At 35.4% G+C, this 13,914-nt stretch overlaps 1 protein-coding gene across 4 annotated transcripts in view; it reads right to left on the bottom strand.

Moving 5' to 3' along the window:
- Positions 1 to 13,914, bottom strand: part of TAFA2 (TAFA chemokine like family member 2) — a 461,660-nt gene that overhangs the window by 12,378 nt on the left and 435,368 nt on the right. For 2 of the 4 annotated variants that reach the window (XR_004301323.1, XR_004301324.1), the window contains exon 5: positions 1,895 to 2,140. The exons of the other annotated variants lie outside the window; for them this stretch is intronic. The gene's annotated coding sequence lies outside the window, so the exon portion shown is untranslated. The remainder of the gene's footprint in view (positions 1 to 1,894; positions 2,141 to 13,914) is intronic. 4 annotated transcript variants of the gene reach the window in all.

Raw genomic sequence — 13,914 nt, 5'->3', positions numbered from 1 at the left:
GAATGCAAAACCAGTAAGCTTTTATCACAAACACAACATCTGTCAATGGCTTGCAGCTTCCTATGCTGTGCAAATGAAGATCTTGACTGGAAATGAATCTTTTGAACAGATGGACCTGCACTATTTCTCGGAACTTTGAAAGCTGTACGGGGCGCCTGCCATGAACTCTTCTATGTGACTCATGAAAGCAGATGACTGTTTGCTTTGCCATTTATGCACATTCATCTACTCACAAGCAGATCAACTGATTCTGTCTGGATGACATTCACTGCTAGCGCACACACAAAAAAACATTCCCTGATTTCTCTTTGGGTAGTTAATAAATTCCTTTGGGACATTAAGGAAATGTAAGACTTTCCTTCTCCTGGCCCCTGTTCACACCTTGTGTTTATTCCAGGTGGAAAATGACCCCCAAAATTAAGATCATTCTGAAAGAAACAGATAATGGGATCCAGTTATGTTTCACTTAAAAACATTGAAAAGTTCTTAAAAGGGGAAAACAATTATATTTGAATACTTGGAGGTAATCTGAGTAGACTTAAAAAAAATATTATTTCATATACCAGCATAGTTCACACATTTTTAGAGACAGTTGAGATTTTGAACTCAATTGGAAGGTACTTTACCTGCCAAATTTGATATTAGGTTCATTTTTTTAGACTCACCTCTAATTTATAAAGGCATAATTTGAATTGATAGTTTTTATCCACTTTCTGACTTAAAGCCTTACTTGAGAAGTTTAAATTTATCTGCTCAAGTATGGCACTTCTCAAGAACTTCAGCCTCACTGCATATGAGGGCTAGCAGTATGAATTGTACTCAAAAGGTGAAGTTAAGATACGTGGAGTTGGGGAGAGAGGCTGAAACATGGAAGAAATTCTTCTTAGTAGCCTGGAGATTACTAAGAGCAACATTTTCTCTGAACTTCCAGGATAGGTTGAGTTACAAATACGAATGGCTCTTAGTTACAACCTTTCCTTGAGATACCTGTCTGAATAAAGAATATGTTGCTGTCACTTGGAGAAGAACTTGGTGGAACTTGTACCAAGCTAGTATCATGCCTGAAGTAACACATACGCCCTCCTCCCCTCCCTGTCCTTTTCCATAATATTACATTTAGAGATGATCCTTCCATATGTGGTAGATCTTTGGAAAAAAATTCATCTTCTGTAAGTTGCAAAACTAGAATGTATTTTCTGAAAAACAGTGTAATATAGTCTATGATGTTTAATATACTGGGTGCTTTGCTTTTTCCTTTGTATTTCTCAGTTATATAGTTCCCTGGGTTGTTTTTGTTTTTTGGTTTTACAATACCAGTCACAATTCTGTAGCTTCAAATTCCTAAAGTTGGTCAAAATGTGAATCTTTAGCTATTTCTCATTGTTTAGATGCTAGTTTGACATAGCTGAATCAATTATAGGGCAGTGTAAATACATGAAGATTGGACCATTAGATAAGAACACAATCTTCACTTGGTTTATGGAGATTCAGTGAAAGCTTGATGGCTCAGTACTTTTCATGCTAATTTCCACATTAATAGGCAGGTTGAACACTGACAGAGGTCCACTAATACACCCAGTTTTGTATTATCCATTTCCTATTCTTGGAAAAACAGTATCAACTGCAGGGCCATTGTAGGTGACAATATTAGGTTCACCTCTTTGTGGCAGTTTTAATTTGTGGTTCTCATTAGTTCAAAGAGTGATGCCCCCTTAGTTCTATAAAAGATAGTTCAGTGCCTTTCTTTACTGACCACTGAGACAGTTCTTTGCCTTCTGATCCCTAAAGCTGTACCAAGTTCATCTTTCCCTCTGAAATCAGGAGCACCTGGAATGCTAATGGTAACTATAAGAAAGAGTAGGTTACAGTTAGTCCTGTAACACAATGTACACACCTGCTGCTCTGGGAGAAATAAACCAAGACGAGAGCTCATTTCAGGAGATGTTTTGAATCTTTACTCCTCAACGAAACTTCTGTCCCTTCCTTAGAATCCGACCAACACTAGGATTCGCCACACTAGTGCTCCAACGTGGAGCCACAATTTTTTTGAGTGTGGAAAAATCAAAAATTGTCATCAGGCACAGCAGAAACCTTCTCTTTCTACTTCTCCATTCGAACTTGAAGAGTTTTACACGTTTGCCTAAGGAATAAACACACGTCAGGTACTCCACTGTTCAACAGATGATTACAAGAAGCAAACCTGGGAGAAAGGGAACATTTCAACAAACATAAAGGGACAGAGAGACAATAACTTCCTTTACGTCCATAAAAGTCACAATGGAGATAGGATTGCATCTCTCCCTAGAGGATTATAAACTCTTAGAACATTTTTTTCTTTAATTTCAGAAAAACACATACTCATAAATGGGACCTAAAATAAAAAGCTATTGCAAGAAATTGATACAAAAGTCATGAGAATTTCTTGTTAATACTTTGGGAAGCATTCTGCACAAACTTAATAAAAAAGTTCATTAAAATCAAGGGAGAAAGTATATAGAAATCTATACACAACCATTTTGACATAAAAGGGTAAAAGAATTATACAAATAGTATTATGTAGTAATATTCAATTACAATTCAAATATTTAATATTTGCTACCTTAACCATTCATAGGCTTTCCTGGACATCCATGTCTACAGTAATTTGTGATTTTGCTACAGCATGAACCTGAATCATACACTTACACATACATTTAATGCTGGTAAATGGGGCCAAGTCATTTAACCAATGTATAGTATAGGTCTAGCCACCCACAAGCCAGCTTTGTTAGTCTCTGCTCATCAACTATGTAATCCTCATTAACAGCCTGAATGAGATCCATGACATTTTTCAGTTGTAATTTATGACATTTTCTAGATCGAGACTTTCAAAGCTTTTCTTTATCATCTCTTTTCCAAAGTACTCCAGAGATATAAAACAAGTACTGTTTGATTTTCAAATATTTGAACAATTTACTATTTGAGAGCATAACATGAATAACAATAACAAATAATAAAATCATATGAAGGAGTGGCTAGTAATTTCGAATTAGACAATGGAAGGTTTTGGTAATATGAATCAAAGTAAAACATTTCCTACATAAATTTGAGAGCTGAGGATAGTTAAAACCAATAGCAGAAAAAAATTAATCATGTTATAATATAAAAAAAGTATTTCCCAAGTTTGAAAAAACAGATTGAGTCTTTGAGTAGTAAGAACTAATCCCCTGTCCCCGTCATGCCTAGATCTCTCCCTACCTCACTGGAAAATGTAAGACTAAAATAGGGCCTGAGAAAGAATGAAGCTTTTGAGTTCCTGTCACCATGATCACTTGATTTTATCCACACAGGTCAGAGCCAGTGCAGTCCTACAGTAGGTCGGTGTCATGACTTGCCAAAGACACATGTGACAAAGGATGAAGCTGGAGAAAATTTAGAGGAGCTTCATATCAACATACCCACCTTCCTCTCTCCACCTTCCCAACCCCTTCAGAGAGACACAGGCTCAACTCTAGTCATAACTAACTAATACTCATAGGACTTGATACGCCCATTCATAGCTCCTTATCTGTATATATATTTTAGCTTTGCCTGAAATACTTTCAAGTCTCAGAAGAAATGTTACCACTTCATAATTCATAAACCTTTGTGATTCATCCAGTCAGCACTCTGTCCATACATCTAAGACATATCTCATCATATTTTGATTATTTATTAATCTCCTTGTTTCTCGCACTAAACTATGATGTATTAGAAAAAAGATATTAGCGTACATTTTGCTTCGTCCTTGCTAAGCAGCTTTCCAGGCACATATGTGATGCCTAGTATTTATTAAATTGCAAAACTGAAATGATGGGTAGGTGGGCGGATAGATAAAAGGACAAATGAAGGAATGAATATAAGAGGAAAGTGGTAAGTAATTTCACAAGAAGGAAACCTAGAGCTACTATTTGGATTCTCTGTGAATAGCTAAGGGAACGATTAAGTAACCCAAAAGGTCAGTTCCCCCCATTCTATTTTTTTAGGATTATTCCCATGATTCTCTGGTTTCAGAATTTGAAATTATAGATATGTATGGGTCCTGACATCAGTTTCACATTCGCAGCTTGGATATTTAAATTTATTCTCATTTGGAAAAGGTCTGATATTTAAAACAAAATTAATTCATGAAAATAATAATGCAAGAAGATAATAGCAATGTGTGATGCTTTAATTGGTATTAGACTAACCACTTGGGATGTGGAAAATGTCCAAATAGATACATCAAGGTTGATTCTGGCATACTCATTACAGTTAACATTTCAGTTAGAAATTATCCTGATTTTTTTTAATGCACTTCTCTCTTGAGGAATTTCCATACTGCTGCTTAACACTGTCAGGAAAATTTTCTCATGAAATATTCCGTGGTGACAATTATCCTACACCTAAGTATTACATGCTCACTTGACATCAGGTGTGGTGGTATAAATGAAATACCATCAAATTTCTTATAATAGAACAAAGTAAATAAATACCACAATGATGGATTCACCCCCAAAATAATACTGTGCATACCATCTCTCTCTCTTATACACTGATTATATGCTCTATATTTAGTTCAGGATCCCTGACCCCTCCCTCCATTTTTTTCCAAATACAGAGGCTAGTATTTTAAAAGGCAAAGAGAAGTTAATTTTTGCTTAGCAAAATGCAGCAGACTCCATTTTCTGGTCTAGACTAGAATGCCAAAGACAGCTGATCCTTCTCCTCAGGGAAACCTGGAACCCTCCTCACGCTTTCTTTTGCCTCCACCTCTCAGATCGTAATTGCTGGTATCAATAGACAACTTAGGGCACATTTGTTTTCTCTTGTAATCCTCAGAGTTATTCTTCAAGACTATCCCCATTTACTACTTACAGATCTTAGGCCTTTTTATTAATTACTATTATCTTCAACTTACAGTTGAAGAAACTGAAGTTCAGATAAATTAAGTGAAACTTCTGGAAGATGCATCTAAGGAGCAAGTGATAGCCTGGGGACTGAGATCCTCATTCTGGGGCTTCAAACCTAGTGAAATAGGTCCTGCATGTCTGGTTCTTCCATTCATTCACTTGACTAATACTGATTGAGCACATACTCAGTAGCAGACACTGTCCTAGGTGTGAAAAAAATCATTACCCCTATGAACCGACAATCTAGAGAGGCAGACACACAACAGACACAATAATTAAAATTTTCAAATATGTTATGCCATGCCAGGAGAAAAGTAGAGTCAAGAGGAAGAGAGGGGTTTTTGTGGTAGTTAGCTTAGACAGGGAAGATTTGCTGAGAAATGAGACCAGTAAAAGCCTACAGCAGTGAGGGTCAGTCAAGCTAATGGTTGGGGGAAGAGCATTTTAGACAGAGGGAACAACATGTGTAAATGACCTGAGACAAGAAAGGAGGGTGGTGTGGTGTCAATGGAGTACACAAGGAGAGAGTAGTAGGAGATGATGTTGCAGACGTTATTCACTCATCAGTTTCTTTGTTCAACAAATGTTGTTGTTGCTTCTATGTTACCTACTGAGGATGGGGCAAAAGCAGATATGGTCCTTGTTCTCATGTGGGCACACAAAAAAGGAACTAGAAACACACATGCTGCATACCTTCCTCCTCCCAAAAGTCTCATTCCTGGAAGTCAGAACTGGATAGAACCCGAGTAAACACAGGAGACCTCAATGATGACTTTTTTTTTTAAGCCCTGTGGAAGCCACTGTTCTTTCTTTTCAGACAGTGAGATTTACAGAGTTTTATAGGAGAGGGTAGTAAGGCAGTCTCTGTGTGTACAGGAAGCAAAAGTTTTTTTCTGGCACATGTTTTCAGCTGACTATTGGCAAAGAATTCCTCAATGCATGACTTAAATTCCCTTATAATCTAGCTAGATTGAGACATCCCCTAGTATAGAAAAACAATCTAGAAAAAGAAGGGCACTCTTCCTTCACTCTGCCCTTCCATTTAGCTTTTCCTTTGAAGGGATGTCTCCTCCCCAAACTCTTCAGCTGTTCTTGGGATAATGAAATTCAGGAGAAGTGTGAGGCCAGTCATGAGAAAAAATACCATATCTCTGCTTTAAGGGGGTTCTGAAGAGAAGAGATGGAGAAGAATGCAAATGGATAACTGAAGCAGAAGGAAAAGAGCATCTTAGCCACCACCCCATCCAATGCAAACTGGTTTGAAATGTGGAGCAGATGGGAAGCCAAAAATTATTTGGTCCATTTAAACTTTTCCTATTCAAATATTTAACCTTATAGGTTGGAGACTAGACTGCCTGGGTTTAGTCCCCACTCCATTGCTTATTAGCTATGTAATTTTGGGCAACCTCCTTATTTCTCATTCTCCTGTGGAAAAATACCTCATGTATAAAATGAAGATAATAATAATTTTATCTCCGGGGGTGGTTGTGAGGATCAAGTAAAGTAATATGTGTTCAGTGCTTATAATACTGCTTGACCACAGTGAAAACTCATTTTTACTAATTCTAATAAAAATGGAAGTAACATGCAAGCACTAATGTAAGCAGAAAGTCACTTACCACGTGGTCTCTTCATGAGGAATTAAACCCTTCATCATTAGGAAATGCTTCTCCTTAGCAATAATTTTTGCCACATTCTTCTTTACTATTAATATCATTATATCAGCTTTCTTTAGGTTAGTGTTTGCATAAATGTATGTTTTCTATTTTCATATTTTCAGTTTTTCTTTATTATAATTTAGATGCGTCCCTGCTAAGCAGCATGTATTTGTGTTTTGATCTTTTGATCCAGAGTAACAATCCTTGCACTTATTTGCCTTTTAAGTGGATCATTTAAGCCATTTACATTCAGTATAGTCACTGATAAATTTGCATTAAAATCTACCAAGTACTTTCTATTTGTTCTACTTGTTCTTGATCTCTTTTGCATCTCCTCTTTTGCCACCTTTTGTACTCCCTCTAACATTGACAATTACCTTCATGGTTAAATAACTCCTAAAACTGGACAAATCTCTCTTGATCTTCATCCAACCCAAATCCTGGACCAGAAACTCTTCTCTTTCTTGTTGGCTTCCAATGCCTCCAAGTCTACCATCTTATATTTTGTTAAGCTCTTCAGTCTCCTTTTGGAGAAGGGGAAGGTGGAATAGTTTGACAATACTACTAAACAACCATTACTAAAAGTGAAAGTCAAGTTTCAGGAGTTCAGTTTTACTGATGAACTTGGTATTGATCAGTCATCCACTAAATTAGGTAACATTTGAAATTTATCTTTGGTATTCTACCTGCATAGTACCTCTGCATAACAATCATATTTAGTTTGAGTCTTATTTCCAAACTGACTTGCATCTAATGCTCAAAACATAAGTTGTTACTTATACTTGGGGTTACTGTATTTTTCAGTTTGAGTAATAGTCCCAATTTACACCTGTTGTCCTGACTTCCAGTTGGGTTTATCTTGGAAATATGTTCTATTACGGACAATAAATTATATCTTCATCCATATAGAATAATTATCCTTATTGTGGAAATTTCAATTTTAGTAAACAACTCCTGAATGTTAAAATCTTTTTTTTAATTTTATTTTATGTTATGAATGTTAAAATCTTAACTCTATGAATGATTCTCTAATACAGGAATTTCAGTCACTGTGATCGGCAAAAAAAACCGGAACATTTCTTGAAGCATAAAACATTTCTGAAACCCATTAAACCACATCAAGTTGCTAATAAATTTTTAAGGCTGGCATTGAGAAAGGGTTCCTAGATATAGCTCTGTACTAACTTCTTCAACTTTTTATCATAAAAATGAGACATTGAGGTTGTAATGTTAAAGACTGACTATAATGTTATCAGTTACTATTGTAATCCAAGGTCATGAACCCAGAATCCAATTAAAGCCATGGCACATACTATTACCTTTGAGATAGAAGATTCATTGTAACAAAGAGGTCAAAATAGGCTTCTTACAAAATCTAGATCTATTTTAAAACATTAATACTCTCTTAAGTGTAGTGTTCATTTGCTGATATATTTTCTTATTTCTATTACATCATAATGAAAAGTTATAATGGCATTTTCCTGCTTTTGCCTAAAATTGAAAAATGATCATTGTGAATTTCAATTTCCCCTAATTTTTTTCTTCTCTTTACCATGAATAATTAAAAGTTGGCTAAGAGGTAGTGTGTCCTACATATATTGAATGTTCATCTACTGATGATGATAAAGAAAATGATGAATTTAAGATTTTCAGAGAATCAGGCAGGCAGTAATTAATTAGTAATGGTTAAGAGCGTGGGTTAAGAGTATCATCCAGCCATGGGCTTATTCTGACTTGAGTATTTATTAAGTGTGTGGCCCTGTTATTCCACTACAAAAAACCTGTTTCCTTTCCTATACGTGGAGGTGGTCCCTATCTCATCACACTGCTATGCAGGTTAACTGCAATAGTGCCTATAATGAGAATACAATAAATGCCAACTCTTAAACACTTACAAACAATACTTTGAAATATTTTCAAAAACAGAAGTTTATGTATTTAATATTCTCATTATTCCATTGTTATAAAATATGAACTCTAATTGTATAATAAGGCTTTAAGTATGGATGCATTTCTGGCTCTCTGATACTATAGTTGTCCTTTCCAAAGCTAAGCATTTCCTGTGCCAAATCTGTTTTATTTTCAAATGTTATACTAGAGTCGGGATAAGTGATAAAGAGGGTATATTATGCACATAAGGTCTAACACAATTTTTTTCTTTCCTAAGAGCAAAAACTTATATATAACACATTTTGTTTGAAATGTACTGAGGTTAAAAAAATCACTTAGGTTTTATTTGTTATTTCATAAATAGGAATTATTAGCCTCTGCTAATTGCTGAATATCTATAAACACTTTCAGCATCAGTTTCTACTTGGTGTTTTTGTGATTTAGTAAGAACATTAATGTTGTATTAGTAATAGCAAAATAGGTAAGAGCAGCTCAGCATTCAATAAAATAGTCCTTTACTGCCGTACCAACTATTCCAAGCTAACCTCATCTTAAATTGCCATAGGCAAACAAGTACGAAAAAAACTTAAAAAAAAAAACAAAAAACCACAAACCTAGCACATAAACCCTAGCATAACATTTCTTTCTCTCAAGTGAATGGAACCTTTTAACCATAGAAGGAAACTTTTTTGTGAGACTGTCTTTGAATTATACCAATGGATGTAGAAATATCAGTTGCGTAAATGACAATAATTGCAATGTTCAGGAAAAAAAAAATTGTCTCCTTCACTTGGTAGCTCTGATAAGTCCTCAAGAGTCCTCGCCATTTTCTGGTGGCTGTAAAGGAGAAAGTGTTTCTGCTTCTGCAGCATAAACCTGCCGTTACAGTTTTTCACCAGGCCCATGTGAAGTAGGTAACTGGAATGGCCCAGATCCTGTTACCATTACAGACACTAGAATCCACATACTCAACTCTGTGGTTCCTTTCTGGCATGATCTTTCTGTAGCTAATCCAAAAGGGAATAGGCACACAGACCAAACTTTGAAGAATTTGTGCTTTTTAAAGTCCATGTTTAAATGTGAATGGAAGGGAGGGAAAAATAAAACAAGACGTAGTCAGAGAGGGAGACAAACCGTAAGAGACTCTTAACTATAGGAAACAAACTGAGGGTTGATGGAGGGGAGAGGGTGGGGGGATGGGGTAACTGGGTGACGGGCATTAAGGAGGTCATGTGATGGGATGAGCACTGAGCGTTATGTACAACTGATGAATCACTGAACTCTACCTCTGAAACTAATAGTACACTATGTTAATTGAACTTAAATAAAAAAAAAGATAGTTGAAAAAAAATGTGAATGGAGGTGGTAAGGGAAGTGTTGAGATATCTCTATGTTAGTGCTTATTTAATAAGACTTACTACTTGGAATAATAATGTTCATGTTTCAGTTTTGAAAAAGCTGGCCCATTTTATGAGCCTATAAACAACTTTCTTGATTAATGTAGTTTACTTAACAAGTACATATAGCCCTTACCCTTGAACAGGAACTGTTTTAAGTGCTTTACAAATATTAACTCATTTAATCTATATAGGGAAACTATGTGGTGGATATACTATTATCATGATCTCTCAGATGTGCAAACTGAGGAGCATAGATGTAAAGTAACTTGCCCAAGGCCACCAGCTACTAAGTGACAGAGTCGGGATGTGAACCCAAGTAATCTGTCTCCAGAGACTGGTTTCTTAATCATTACACCATCCTTGAAGACATTCTCAAGAGATCACAGCAGCCATTTCTCATTGAGGCAAATAGGACCATTGTAAAAATAGACAGACAGCTCCTGGCAATGCAGCCATTGTGAGTGATAAAGGCAAAGCTAATACAACTCTTGGAAACATTCTGGAGTCTTAGAGCAATTTTTTTTTCATGTAAAAGTCATCTTAAATTAAACACAGATTATTATTCCCTTCCCAAGGAACAACATTTTCTTGCTTATGTATTAGACTAAATCACTAGGCATACCGGCTCTAAAATATGTTTCTGACTACTATGTTTCTTAGCTTTTTGTATGTGGTATGACTAAGGAATGAGGTTATTTTCTTTGGTGTAATAATGGTTTCTCTTGTTGTTGTTCTTATAAAAAATGCATCCTTTACGCATGGACGATTTAGAATGACAGTTTTTTAAATTACTTGGCTTGCCTTACATATCTTCTCAAAAGACTGCCCTCTCTTGCCTAACTAACCTGGTATCTCATAATAAGGGGTATGTAACCTGAGGAGGTAGGTCAGAAAAAATATGTCAAACTTCCACTTATATGGGACAAGACAATGTGCATAAGAAGTGGCACCTGTATTCAGCAGAAAGATTTGTGACTATACCTGTCTTTGGATATCTAGTTCCTAATATAATGACTGGCACTGAATAGATGTTCAGTAAAGCTTAGCAAATTCAGATTCAGGTATGATTTTGTTCTATCTCCATTGACAGGTACAACACACAGTTAAATAAAACCTCCAAATTTACACATAGAGTGCCAAACTTGCATGCATTAAAAAAAAATCCCTTAGGCATATAAAAAGATTATTTTTTTATAAAATTTTAATTCTTTTTTCTTACTGAGATATAATTGACATAACATACCAGTTTCAGGTGCACAACATGATTCAATATTTGTATACATTGCAAAATAATTTCAAGGATCTAGTTAACATCCATCACCACATAGTTAGAAAATTTTTTTGCATGGGATGAGAATTTTTAAGATTTACTCTCTTAGCAACTTTCAAATATGCAATACAGTATTGTAAACTGTAGTCACCATGCTGTACTTAATGTCCAAATGACTTAATTATTTTATAACTGGAAGGTTGTGCTTTTTGAATCCTTCACCCATTTGGCCCACCCCCATCCTCCAACCTCTAGCAATCACCAATCTGTTCTCTGTAAGCTTGGTGTTCTGGGGGTACTTTTGGTTTCTTTTGTTTGGATTCCACCTGTAAGAGATATTCTATGCTATTTGGCTTTCTATGTCTGACTTATTCCACTTAACATAATGCCCTCTCTAGGTCCATCCATATTGCTGCAGATGGCAAGAACTCCTTCTTTTCTCTGGCTGAAAATATTCCATTGTATATATACATAACACATTGTCTTTTTTTTAAGTTTTTATTTTAATTCCAGTTAACATAATGTTACATTAGTTTCAGGGGTACAGTATATTGATTCAACACTTCCATGCATCACCTGGTGCTTGTCACGGCAAGTGCACTCCTTAATCCCCATCACCTATTTCACCCTTCTCCCTACCCACCTCCTCTCTGGTAACCATCAGTTTGTTCTCTAAATATAATTAAGAGTCTGTTTCTTGGTTTGTCTCTCTCTCTCTCATTTTTTCCCTTTGCTTATTTTTTTTGTTTCTTAAATTCCATATGAGCTACTATGTTGCTGAGAATTTGCATCCATGTTCATCAGGGATATTGGCCTGTTGTTCTCTTTTTTAGTGCTATCTGGTTTTGGTAGCAGGATAAATGCTGGTGTCATAGAATGAATTTGGAGGCTTTCTTTCCTTTTCTTTTTCTTTTTTTTCTTTCTTTCTTTCTTTTTTTTTTTGGAACAGTTTAAGAATAGGTATTAACTCTTCTTTGGATGTTTGGTAGAATTCACCTGTGAAACCATCTGGTCCTGGACATTTCTTTGTTGGGAGATTTTTGATTAGAGTCAATTTCTTTGCTGGTCATCTGTCTATTCAAATTTTCTACTTCTTCCTGTTTGTTTTTGCAGTTTCTATGTTTCTATGAATTTACCCATTTCTTTCAGGTTGTCCGATTTGTTGGCATATAGTTTTCCACAAAATTCTCTTATAATTGCTTGTATTTCTGTGGTATTGGTTGTTATTTCTCCTCTCTCATTTGTGATTTTGAGTCCTTTCTCTTTTTTTCTTGATGAGTCTGGCTAGCAGTTTATCAAATTTATTGATTTTTCTTCCCAAAGAAACAGCTCCTGGTTTTATTGATCTGTTCTATTTTTTCCTTCCTTCTGCTAATTTTGGGTTTTGTTTGTTGTTCTTTTTCTGGTTCCTTTAGGTGTAAGGTTAGGTTGTTTGAGACTTTTCTTCTTGAGGTAGGCCTGTATTGCTATAAACTTCCCTCCTAGAACCAGTTTTGCTGTATCCCAAAGGTTTTGGACCATTATGTTTTCATTTTCATTTCTTCTATATACTGTTTTATTTCTTCTTTTATTTCCTGATTGACCCATTCATTGTTTAGTAGCACATTATTTAACCTCTATGTTATTTCTGGTTTTTCCAAGGTTTTTCTCATGATTGACTTCTAGTTTCACAGCCTCGTGGTCAGAAAACATACATGGTATGACTTTGATCTTTTTGAATTTTGAGGCTTATTTGGTGGGCTAATGTGTGATCTACTCTGGAGAATGTTCCATGTGCACTTGAAAAGAATGTATTCTGTTTTAAGATGGAATGTTCTGGATATATCTGTTAATCCATCTGGTCCAGTGTGTTGCTCAAAGCCATTGTTTCCTTGTTGATTTTCTGTTTAGATGATCTGTCCAATGATGTAAAGTCCCCTACTATTACTGTGTTCTTATCAGTAGTTCCTTTATGTTTGTTATTAACATATGTATTTGGATGATCCTATGTTGGGTGCATAAATATTTACAATTGTTCTATCTTCTTGTTGGATAGTCGCCTTTATTATTATATAGTGCCTTTGTCTCTTGTTACAGTCTTTGTTTTAGTCTATTTTGTCCAATATAAGTATTGATACTCCAGCTTTCTTTTGACATCCACTTGCATGATAAATGTTTCTCCATTCCCTCACTTTCAATCTGCAGGTGTCTTTAGTCTAAAATAAGTCTACTTTAAATTGATGGAAACTTAAATTTTAATGAATTATAAAAATTTTATATTTTTGCCCCCACTACACATTTTATGTTTTTGATATCATATTTTGCATCTTTTTATTTTGTGTATCCTCTAATTATTGTAGTTAATTTTACTACTTTTGTCTTTTAACCTTTATACTAGCTTTGTAAGTATTTAATCCACTACATTTACAATATATTTTCCTTCACCAGTGAGATTTTTACTTTTTTTTTTTAAATTTTATTATGTTATGTTAGTCACCATACAATACATCATTAGTTTTTGATGTGGTGATCCACGATCCATTCTTTTAATATAACACCCACTGCTCCATGCAGTACGTGCCCTCCTTAATACCCATCACTGGGCTAACCAATCCCCCCCTCCCCCCTCCCCTCTAAAACCCTCTTTGTTTCTCAGAGTCCATAGTCTCTCATGGTGCATCTCTCCCTCCAACTCCCCCCCCCTTCATTTTCCCTTTCCTTCTCCTAATGTCCTCCATGCTATTCCTTATGTTCCACAAATAAGTGAAACCATATGATAATTGACTTTCTCTGCTTGACTTATTTCA

Source organism: Phoca vitulina, unplaced genomic scaffold, assembly GCF_004348235.1.
Source record: "Phoca vitulina isolate PV1807 unplaced genomic scaffold, GSC_HSeal_1.0 scaffold23, whole genome shotgun sequence".
In the NCBI taxonomy this organism is placed as follows: Eukaryota; Metazoa; Chordata; class Mammalia; order Carnivora; family Phocidae; genus Phoca; species Phoca vitulina.
The sequence above is the reverse complement of the archived record's forward strand: the minus strand, read 5'-3'. Positions and strand labels throughout refer to the sequence as shown.